The sequence below is a fragment of the Anomaloglossus baeobatrachus genome, chromosome 1, assembly GCF_048569485.1.
Source record: "Anomaloglossus baeobatrachus isolate aAnoBae1 chromosome 1, aAnoBae1.hap1, whole genome shotgun sequence".
NCBI lineage: Eukaryota > Metazoa > Chordata > Amphibia > Anura > Aromobatidae > Anomaloglossus > Anomaloglossus baeobatrachus.
In genome coordinates this window covers 426,619,356-426,631,728 of record NC_134353.1, presented here as the reverse complement: position 1 = coordinate 426,631,728, position 12,373 = coordinate 426,619,356, and the positions used below count along the sequence as shown (strand labels likewise).

At 45.2% G+C, this 12,373-nt stretch overlaps 1 protein-coding gene across 1 annotated transcript in view; it reads left to right on the top strand.

The window, feature by feature from the left end:
• SMIM24 (small integral membrane protein 24) overlaps nucleotides 1-12,373 on the top strand; it is a 181,532-nt gene that overhangs the window by 34,928 nt on the left and 134,231 nt on the right. The gene's annotated exons all lie outside the window — the stretch shown is intronic.

Here is a 12,373-nt window from a genome sequence, read left to right as displayed (position 1 = left end):
GTAGGTTCCTGGTATATAGAGATATACCTTGCCGCTGGTTACCAGGCTCACATGCATTGGCCAATACATATGCTAAATATCTCTTTTTTCAAATATCCCTGTAGCAGTAATGCAATACCAGAGTTCCCTTATCCATTGTTAGCATTTTAGCATGCATCTATATGTGTTTTGTAGTTATAATATGTTTTCAGCTAGCACCTGTTCACACCTGTTGGATGTGCGGGTCAGTCTTTTTGATATATTTATAATGCATTTCTTCCTGATTGAGCACTTCACCCTGTAACCAGGCTATGTTCATTCCCACTTATAGCTGGAGCCTAGCTGCCGAGACATGTAGGTTTTTAACCCAAATAGAGGCATTTGAGTTAGGTTCCCGGGATATAAATATATACCTTGCAGATGGTTACTGGGCTCACGTGTATTGTCCAATGCATAAGGTAAATCTCTTTTTTCAAATATTACTATAGCAGTAATGCAATACCAGAGTTCCCTTATTCATTGTTACCATTTTAGCATGCATCTATATGTGTTTTGTAGTTATATTGTGTTTTCAGCTAGCACCTGTTCACACCTGTTGGATGTGCGGGTCAGTCTTTTTGATATATTTATAGTGCATTTCTTTCTGATTGAGCACTTCACCCTGTAACCAGGCTATGTTCATTCCCACTTATAGCTGGAGCCTAGCTGCCGAGACATGTAGGTTTTTAACCCAAATAGAGGCATTTGAGTTAGGTTCCCGGGATATAAATATATACCTTGCAGATGGTTACTGGGCTCACGTGTATTGTCCAATGCATAAGGTAAATCTCTTTTTTCAAATATTACTATAGCAGTAATGCAATACCAGAGTTCCCTTATTCATTGTTAGAATTTTAGGTAGCATCTGTATGTGTTTTGTAGTTATAATGTGTTTTGAGCTAGCACCTGTTCACACCTGTTGGATGTATGGGGCAATCTTTTTGATATATTTGTAGTACTATCTAAATTTAAGTAAGTTTCCCCCCGGAAAAAAAACCAAAGAACAATGTTGGCTACCTCCTCCGCCTCTTCCACATACAGTGCAACATCCACCTCGTCCTCCATAGGGACCTTTGCCTCCTGGTTCAAGCTTTTTTTGTAATCTATATTATTTTAAATAAGTTCTGGTTGCTCTGTGGGTCAGCTTTAAAACAGACTCTATTTGAAAATTGTTGCTCTGTGTAGAAATTCTGCCAATCTTGGTACTGTTGGTTTGCTCTGAAAACAGGCTCTGTAGGGGCCTTTTTCAAAATTGTTGCTCTGTTGGAGAACTCTTTCAATCTTGGCTGTGTGAGTGAACTGCAAAAACAGGCTCTGTAAGGGATTTTCTTTAAATTGTTAATCTGTGGGGGAACTCTGCCAATCTTGGCTGTGTGAGTCAACTGAAAACAAACTCTGTAGGGGCCTTTTTAAAAAATTATTTCTCTATAGGTGAACTCTTCTAATCGTGGCTGTGTCGGTCTACTTTGAAAATAAACTCTGTAGGGGGCCTTTTTTAACTTGTTGCTCTGTGGGGGAAATATTCCAATGTTGGCTGTGTGGGTCTAGTCTGAAAACAGGGTGTGCAGGGGCCTTTTTTTAAATTGTTACTCTTTTTGCCAATCTTGGCTGCGTGATTGACACGCTTGTGTCACAGGTGACAGACAGTCCTGATATAGAAGTTGCAGCATTTGGCTGGGCTAACTGCTTCCTGACCTTCTATTATTCCTGCTTGATATATATGGTATATTATGTATCCACTCTGCTTGTTGTTCATCCCTTTCCTTTTAGGACCCTGCGGAGTTCCTCACCCTTTCAGCTGTTTCCATCAGCACTTTTGTTTGTGTCCTTAATTCCCTCATTTCTTTCTGGTTTGAGCTGGTGATAGCTCTAACTACCTACAGATCCTGAGTGCAAGCAGTTGGCTTGCAATCATCTGGAGTAACTTTGTTGCATTTTGCAGTACCTCTCCCTGTATCTTCTTAGAGATAAATAGTTTTGTTATTTTCCCTTTAGCTCCTAGTGGGGCTGATGAAGAGCTCATCCGATTCGCTCCCTACATAGAGCCCAGATGAGGGTTAGCCTAGAGCCAGGTATCCTGCTCGACGCATAGGTGCAGAACCTATCTAGGGCGATGAAGGAAGACAGGGCTGAGCGGTAGGCTTGGTTAGGGGTCACCTATGTGTGGGTCAGCTCTGGAAACCGGCTCTGTAGGGTCGTTTTTGGAAATTGTTACCCTGGGGGGCTGTGTAGGGGCCTTTTTTTTAAAATTGTTGATCTGTGGGGGAACTCGTCCAATCTTGGCAGTGTGGGTCAACTGTGAAAACAAGCTCTGTAGGGGCGTTTTTTGAAATTGTTGCTCTGTGGTAGAACTCTGTCAATCTTGTCTGTGTGGGTGAAGTCTGAAAACAGGTTCTGTAGGACGTTTTTGGAAATTATTCATCTGTGGGGAAAGTCTGCCAATCTTGGCTGTATGGGTCAAATCTGAAAATAAGCTTTGTAGAGGCTTTTTTTTAAAAGTTGCTTTGTTGAAGAACTCTTCCAATCTTGGCTGTGTGGGTTAAGTCTGAAAATAGGCTCTGTTTGCGGCCTTTTTGAAAATTGCTGCTTTGTGGGGTAGCTTTGCTACTGTTAGCTGTGTGGGTCAACTGTGAAAACAGGCTCTGTAGGGGCCTTTATTAAAAAATTTTGTTCTGTGGGGGAACTTTTCAATATATGTACTATATAAAAATAGAAATCAAATAATTTTTATTGGCAGGACCAAATACACATTAGTTTTGCCAAAGCAAGTGTACAATAGGAAATAGCACTGTGGGGATGATGGCTAGGGACTTTTGGAAGGAGAGATGGGGGCACATCCAGGGTGGAGACTGTAGGAAGGATGGATGGAGGCACATCCAGGATGGGGACTGTAGGAATGATACAGTGACAGGCAAAAGGGTAACAATGTTTTGAACTTTTACCTTTCAGGCTCCATAGCTCACCATCACTACAGCTTTGAGCTACCTTCATTTTATAGACAATCATCTTGGCTATCTCGTACATAAATATGCCTTCGAAGTATTTAGCATATCTCCTTTGGCTTTCAACACTGCCTGAATCCTTCATGCTTTCAATCAGATTAAAGCAAGTTTTAACCGAAATCTGATCCTGGTTCTCTTACATGGTCCCAATGTTGGTTTATACTGATCAACGCACTTGGGTATGTATACAACTTTTTCTCAACTCTACTCACAAGTGTTTAATTGGGTTGCGATCTGTGGACTGTGTGTGCTAATCTAACACTTTAAGGCTGTGTCCACACTTTGCGTTTTCACCTGCTTTTCACCTGCTTTTCTGCAGCGTTTTTAACTGCAGCGTTTTCATGCCAAAACGCATGCTTTTTAATTTTCCTGCAAAGTCTATGGGAAAAGTGGATTTCTTGTGCGCACTTTGCAGCTCAAAACGCTGCGTTTAATGTGCATAAATTTGGGCAAAAACTCTGCGTTCAAAGAAGCAGCATGTCAATTGTTTTTGCCATTTGGGCTGCGTTTTGCTAACATTGAAGTCAATGAGAAGTTGTAAAAAGCAAGAAACATCAAAATTCCAGCGTTTTACATGCTTTTTAGCTGCAGAAAGAATGCGTTTCGGACTACATAAACGCATGCTTTTCTGACATCAAAATAATGAAATGATATGTCCCTTTACACACACACATAGTCCGACAATTAAATTAATGAAAAATATTAATTTATTGCTATTTTAGCGATAAATAGTATAAAACCGCTATAATTATATGAAATTAAACTATTTTCGTTATGATTTCAATAATTATATATGTATTCCTTTTTTTTCCCCTTTTTTTCATTGTGTTTGACTGTTTAAACTTTATTTAGCAGTGTCTTAATGTTCAACGCATCTATCTAAACGCAATGGAAAAGCATGTAAAAAGCGCTAAAAACGCGGCTAAAACGCGGAAAAAATGCATGAGTATTTACCGCGATTCTGTGCTCAAAAGCAACTTAGGCAAAAGCAATTTCTGCCAGAGGATGCGTTTAGAACTGCAATTAGGACGACGCAAAGTGCGGACATAGCCTTACTTCATTGTCATTTATCCATTTCTTCGCCAATCTCAATGTATGCTTCAGATCGTTGTCCTGCTGGAACACTATGTTATCAATTTCATACCCATAGTACTCGAGTGTTCGAAGTAAGCCATTTTGTAGGATACTTACATAGAGCTCAGCAGTCAGCATTGAGACCACAATTGATCCTGGTAAAGTATCCATTGTCTTTGGCTGTGAAACAATCCAATATCATCAGGCTTCCTCCACCAAACTTGACAATTCTTTCTAACACTGTCTTGATCTGTTAACCTCTTTCTGTCTTGTTTCTTCCAGACTTATTAGCACCCATCAGAGTCTAGACTAGATGGACTATAATAGACTATAATAGACTAGACTTTAATCTGATCTTTCCAAATCCCCCATTACCAGTCTTCTACTGTCCACTTTTCATACTTCTTTGCAAACTTGAGTCGACCCTTGTGTAATGTGTGTCTCATGGTGCTTGCATGTGATCTCACTATTACGAAGCATTCGAGCCACCCCCACTGCCATGCTTGCTGATAGACCTTGTGATGAGCCGCCTTGTTGACTCTGATATTTTGCCTGGACATCACTTCTTGGCTTTTGAGTGGATGGACTTTATTTCGTATTCTTCCAACTGTCATGGCACTCACAGGTTGGCAATTTTCATGGCCGAGAGACCGCCATCGATTAACTTTTTTCTTGGGAAAACATCTTCATGGCTGCTCCCCAATTTGAGGCAGTCACCTTTCACTTGGGAATGAAGCTAATAAAACACTGAGCTATTAGGGAATGTAAGAACAGGCTGTAATTTGTATTAGACAGGAAGAAAAACATTTTTCAAACACCAGGAGCAAAACAGCAACAATGCAATGATGTGACAAGAATCTGCATAATGAATCATATACTAAATAGTTGCAAGTCAATTTTATGTACAAGATAGCCAATATGACTGTCTATAAAATGATGGTAGTCTCACGCTCAAAGATGTAGTAGATGGTGAGATATGGAGCCTGAAAGTTAAAAGTTCAAAACATTTTTACCCTTTTGCGGGGCATTTGCCCAGGCATAGATGGCAGAGGTGCACCATCATTGAGCCTCCTGATGTGACGATCCGAGGCGTTTCCTCTCGCAGCTGCATTTTGCTGTTTCCTGGACTGGCATTTGACTGTTTCTGAGCTAGCTGTTGATTCATGCTAAGCAGATATTTTGGCTCCCAACGATGCTGGAAATTTCAAGGAGAGAGCTATACATGAGCCACTGTTTTCACCAGACAAACCTTTGGTTTGGTGGTATTACAGTGGGGGAATGTGTGTCTAGTTAATACAGAACTGCTCTACACTTTCTGAATGGTACACAAAAATGAAAACACAACTCACATTTTTGAAAATTTTTATTAACAGATTATCTTTTCATGGGACAATACTGAATGTATGAATATATGACAAAATGTAATGTAGTCAGTGTACAGCTTATATAACAGTGTAAAATTGGTGTGCCCTCTAAATAACTCAACTCACAGCCATTAATGTCTAAACTGCTGGCAACAAAAGTGATTACACCCCTAAGTGAAAATGGTAAATTGTGCCTAAAGTTTCAATATTTTGTGTGGACAGCATTATATTCAAACACTGCCTTAACTCTCTTGGGCATGGAGTTCATGGAGTTCACTAGAGCTTCACGGGAGCCAATGGAATCCTCTTCTATCCTCCATGACGACATTACGTAGTTGGTGGATGTTAGAGACCTTACGTTCCCTTCACCTTCCGTATGAGGATGCCACACAGAGGCTCAATAGGGTTTAGATCTGAAGACATGCTTAGCCAGTCCAGTATCTTTACCCTTAGCTTCTTTAGCAAGGCAGTGGTCATCTTGGAGGTGTGTTTGGGGTCATAGTCATGTTGGAATTCTGCCCTGCAGCCCAGTTTCAGAGGGGAGGGACCATGCTTTGCTTCAGTGTGTCACAGTACATGCTGGCATTCATGATTCCATCAATAAACTATAGCTCTCCACTGCAAGCCACAATCATTCAGCCCCGTACCATCACACTCCCACCATTATGCTTGACTGTAGGCAACAGGGGCGTAACGACCGCAGTCGCAGAGGTCGCCACTGCGACCGTGCCCCTATGTGTAGAGCCGCTGTGTAGCGGCCGACAATGCGACCGTCAGGGGGCCGACCTGTGAGTCAGGGGAGCCCAGTGTCAGTAGAGGGGCCCCTGACCTGGAGAGGCCCACCAGCCGCTTCTGAGCTGCAGCAGAGCAGGAGTGCTCCTGACTAGCGATGTGTCGGTCGCGAATGATCCGACACAAAGATCCGGCTCCCTGCTGTGAACGACAGGAGCCGGATCACTAGTGTGAGCCACTGAAATCACTAAACGGCTCTTTTCGCAGTCAAAAAAACCCCGCCCACCCGTGGCTAAACTCCGCCTACTCAGCAATCTAATTGGCCACTTGTAAGTGGGCGGGGCTTAGCCACGGGTGGGCAGGGCTTTGGCTGCGTTTCTATAATCTTAAATATGTGTTCACCTGGGGTGAACACATATTTAATAAGGAGCCGAGAACGAGCTGAAAGATCCGGCTCTTTTTGGTGAACGGAGCCATAGGAACCGGATCACTAAAAAGAGCCAGACTGCCCATCACTACTCCTGACCTGCACAGCAGACGGAATAATCCATCCTGCAGGACCTGCGTTGATTTCATGCCCATGTGACTGTGTGGGAGGAGACACAGGATGCCGGGCAGAAAGCAAGAGATACTGAATCCTGAAGGAGATTTGGACACATGATGACTGGTAATAAGAAAAGAGGGGACATGAGGGGGAGGGGGGCTGCAGGGTGAGTGGCATATGAGGCCTGCAGACTGTGACAGAAGCATGTGGAAGAGTGCAGAGTGTTTGAGAGGGGTAAGTTGGGTACAGGCATGGTGAGATATGTGGGCAGGGTGTGTGAGATATATGGGTGTAGTGTGTGATATGGGGGTGCAGGCAGGCTGTATGGGAAGCAGGGTGTGTGAGATATGGGGGTGCAGGTTGTATGGGGAGCAGGGTGTGTGACATATGGGAGTGTAGTGTGTGTAATATGGGGGTGCAGGCTGTATGGGGAGCAGGGTGTGTGAGATATGGGGGTGTAGTGTGTGTGATCTGGGGGGTGCAGGCTGTATGGGAAGCAGGGTGTGTGAGATATGGGGGTGCAGGTTGTATGGGGAGCAGGGTGTGTGACATATGGGGGTGTAGTGTGTGTAATATGGGGGTGCAGGCTGTATGGGGAGCAGGGTGTGTGAGATATGGGGGTGTAGTGTGTGATCTGGGGGGTGCAGGCTGTATGGGGAGAAGGGTGTGTGAGATATGGGGGTGTAGTGTGTGTGATATGGGGGTGCAGGCTGTATGGGGAGCAGGATGTGTGACATATGGGGGTGTAGTGTGTGTGATCTGGGGGGTGCAGGCTGTATGGGGAGCAGGGTGTGTGAGATGTGGGGGTGTAGTGTGTATGATCTGGGGGGTGCAGGCTGTATGGGGAGCAGGGTGTGTGAGATGTGGGCGTGTAGTGTGTAGTGTGTATGATATGGGGGTGCAGGCTGTATGGGGAGCAGGATGTGTGACATATGGGGGCAGGGGTGTAACTACCGCGGTCGCAGTGGTCGGAAGGAGAAGAGAGGTACTTGTTTTTTATTTTGCTGGCTGCATGATACATGGAGGCCTGGGGGTGCTGACTCCATGATACATGGAGGTCTATGGGACTGCATAATAAACATGAAGGACACCTTATACATGGACTAGGGGTGCATTATACATGGAGGAGTATGGGGCTGCATAATACAATATGATTATTTATGGCGCTGCATTATAATACATATAGGACAATGGGGGCTACATTATAATATACGGAGGAATATGGAGGCTACCTTATACATGGACTATGGGTATGCGTTATAAAACATGGAGGACTATGTGGTGCAATATAATATATGGAGAACTATGGGGTGAATTATAATACATGGAGAACTTTGGGGAAATGCATTGTAATACATGGAGAACTATGGGGGTGCATTATAATATATGACGGGTTATGTGGGACCCTTTATATTATACGGAAGGCTATGTGGGGGTCATTATAGTATTTGGAGATCTATATACGAGGGGGGACAAACAAGTATGGGTTGGTAATATTTTGTGCTGAGAGAAAAAGGCTCTTTCCCTCAGCACCCAGCTTTCCCATGCTCTGCTGTACATCTCTCAGCACCCAGCTTTCCCATGCTCTGTTATGGGAAAGATGGGTGCTGAGCGAAAGATGTATAGTAGAGCATGGGAAAGCTGGGTGCCGAGGACAAGATGGATATCAGAACATAGGAAAGCTGGGTGCTGATAGAGGGATTTAAGATCATGGGAAACCTGGGTGCTGAGGGAAAGAGCCAAGTGTCAGCATCATTATCCTGTACCCCGAGTGTCAGTGTCATTATCCCATACCCTAAGTGTCGGTGTACGTGGAGGGGGAGGCCCCGGTCCATATTTTGCACCAGGGCTCATCAAACTCTAGTTACGCCACTGGTAGGCAAGATACACTTTTCTTTGTATTCCTCACCTGGTTGTGGCCACACATGCTTGTAGTAAATAAGTTAATCTTTTTCTCATTAGACCACAGGACATGGTTCCAGTAATCCATGTTCTTTAGTTTGCTTGTCTTCAGCAAACTGTTTGCAGGCTTTCTTGTGCATCATCTTTAGAAGAGGCTTCCTTCTGGGACGACAGCCGTGCAGATCAATTTAATGCAGTGTATGACATATGGTCTGAGTACTGCTGGTGTGGCGCCCCTGAGATGCGATTTTATGGATGCAAGCAAAAAGTACAGGATAGTATTCGGGACTATACTTTAAACCTACAGGAGGCAATGAGAGCTGTTTGGCAAGTGGAACCGGAGGGGGTGATAGATGAGAACCGCCTGCTGACTGATCCGTTCGTCAAGGGGCTTCTGTCCGATTCCCACCGGACCCAGATGTGCATTGTATCCATACAAAACCCTGACCTCAGCTTTGTGGAATTTAAATACCGGGCCATTCGGGCGTTGCGTGAGCCAGATCCCTGCAGTGCTATACTGCAGCATCCGTTTTTGGTGCCAGCTACACCAATGCTGGTGGGAAGCAAGGAACAGACTGTAGGTGAAGACTCCATCCATCAATGGACTGCGGCTCCAGATTCTGGAATTTATTAAAGGCATGGCTACTTTGACCAAAGTGGTGCAATCCAAGCAAGGGACTCAGCAACCTGCAACCATTGAACTGGCTTCCAGGGCTGATCACCTCACCTGGCAGCGCCGTGGGAGGAACCCGCTGCCCTAGGTTCCTGATTGTTATGACGCTGATGGGCAGCCAGTCTGCCGGCGTTGTGACAAAGTTGGACACTTTGACCGCGGATGTCCTTTGAGTATCCAGACCCCTGGCTGGGACCAGCCCTCTAGCACCATCAGCAGCCAAGCAAGAATAACTGTTTTTCTATGCAAATGTTGATGTTTGTTTTTGATCGTTGCACTTGATCTTCTTGCTAACCAATATCTGTTTGAAATGCTTAGTGTAATGATGCCTCCCATAAAGGGAAAATTGTTGATATGTTCTTGATATAACAAAAATTGCGGTGCTCTAATTCTGTTTTATTGCAGCCCCAGAGTGCTGCGATTTTCTGTGGGGGAATGTGGCGCCCCTGAGGCTTCAGTCCCCACAGGGTACTGTATCTCACTTAAGATGTTGTACTCATCCCGGGTAAGAAGAGATTAATCGCTGGTGTTTCTCACACACACACACCAAACACAGTTAAGTGCTTTCCCACTGAGGGATAGCCTGGGGTAGATAGAGGGGTGGCCATCACAAAGCATGGGACTTTCCTGGTCAGTAGGACAACCACCTGGGGGCGGGCACCACTTGGGGAAAAGGGAAAGAGCATCTTCACGCTTAGTCAGTCAACCCCGGGCACAGCTTGGGATGAGGTACACAGTTAGGACCTTGATCCAATCTTCTTTTACCTCACACTTCCGTTATAAGACCCGTGGTTTGGAGCAGGTAGCTCAGCCTGGGTTCTCTACAGCTACATGGGATTCCAGGGTCTGCGGAGAGTGCAGGAAACACCCGCAGCCCGTTCCACTTTCCACATATACTGAGATTGGAGGGACCCCAACCAGAAAGGACTCAAAGTGGGAACACCGGTGGTAACCTCGAATTGCTCGGGATCGACTGGGGCCCAGTACGGCACAGACCGATACTCCGGGAGTGGCAACTGGGACTGTGAGTAAAGAACCCTTGAAACCGCAGAGACTGTATCCGTTTGTCCTTCCCATTGCCGTTGCCCCGCGCTTAGGCGCCAGCCATCACTACTCCCCTCATCATCCTCCCCAGGGCCCACTCCACCTGTGGGGAGCAGATCCATCTTTGCTGCTATAAGCATCAGCCCCAGAGGACAGCGAAAGCAGCAGCAGCTAATCCCTGGCCACGTACCACAGGTGGGGTCACGAGACAAACATTCTTCATCATCCCACCCTTTTTATTGTACGCCTCGGGGCCAAGTATCCGGGCAGGGCCACTCGTGACATCCCCGGACCCGACGTCACTGGCCCGGCAACGAGAAATTGTTAACCCCTTGCCCCGTGGGTGCTATACTGGCAGCACTCATACATCTATTTTGAAAAGACAACTTCTGGATATGATGCTGAGCACGTGCACTCAGCTTCATTGGTCGACCATGGCGAGGCCCGTTGTGAGTGGAACCTGTCTTGTTAAACCACTCTATGATCTTGGCCACTGTGCTGCAGCTCAGTTTTAGGGTGTTGGCAATCTTTCTATAGACTAGTCCAACTTTATCTAGAACAAAAAAGTTTGCCATGAGGTATCATGTTGAACCAGTGACCAGAATGAGAGAGTGTGTTAGCGATTACACCAAATTTAACACACATGCTCCCTATTCTCACCTGAGACCTTGTAACTAGAGTTGAGCCACCCCCCTAGAGTTCGAGTTTGGTTCAGTTCATCGAATGGAGGCCCCGTTTAGAGTTGAGCGCGGTTCGCGGTTCGAGGTTCTCCAGTTCGCGGCTCGAGTGATTTTGGGGGCTGTTCAAATCGAACTAGAACTCGAGCTTTTTGCTAAAGCTCGATAGTTCTAGATACATTCGAGAACGGTTCTAGCAGCAAAAAGACCAGCTAATTACTAGCTGGCTTTCCGCTGTAATAGTGTAAGTCACTCTGTGACTCACACTATTATGAAATTTCGGTGTATAGTGTGCGGGAACAGCGCATTCAGATCACTGCTGTATGGAAAATGGCGATCGCCATTTTTTTTTTTTCCTTGTCTTCCTTCCCTAAGCGCGCATGTGTAGTGCGGCGGGCCAGCATGTCAGCCAATCCCAGACACACACACAGCTAAGTGGACTTTTAGCCAGAGAAGCAACGGCATGTGTCATAGAATGTCCATGTCACATGTCCCTGCATTATAAAAATGAGTATCTGCCCGTCCGGACGCCATTATCTCTTCTGCGTCTTGGTGTCAGTCACCGCTGGTGTAGCTCCTGTCTCCGATACTGCTGTGTACGCTCTATACACAGCGCTGTACAGAATAGGGATAGAAGTTTCTATTAGTCCTTTTAAGGGCTAATACCGGCAGGGTCAGAGCCATAGGTGACAGTCAGGGCCGTGAAAACAGAGTTTAACAGCTACACAAGATGACAGCGTCTGTGTAGCTAAGGTCAGGGATTTCCTCGCTGCATTTCCCCATTAGGAGGGATAGAATGGCAGGCTTCCTTTCCTCTACCCAGACCCACAACCCTGCCACTGTACCCTCCTGCCCTTTGCACATTCAAACTCATTGTTACTAAGCCCTTAAACTAGCAAACACTGAGTGAACTTAGTGGCATCCTAAAAGTGGCTGTTGGACTTCTGTATTGTCCCACTAGTGCAAAGATATTTGCAGCACGTCTGCCTGCATTGCACACTCAAACTCATTGTTACTAAGCCATTATACTAGCAAACACTGAGTAAACTTAGTGGCATCCTAGAAGTGGCTGTTGGACTTCTGTATTGTCCCACTAGTGCATAGATATTTGCAGCACGTCTGCCTGCATTGCACACTCAAACTCATTGTTACTAAGCCATTATACTAGCAAACACTGAGTGAACTTAGTGGCATTCCATTTGGATTAGGATTTCTTGATTTTGACTTCCAGCAGCACATAATGCTTTGAAAACCTTTTTTCATTCAAATTAATTCTACATCTTGCTGTTCTCTAATAATCTTTATACTTGAGAGTTTTAATACTGATTGGCATCACTGGCAGA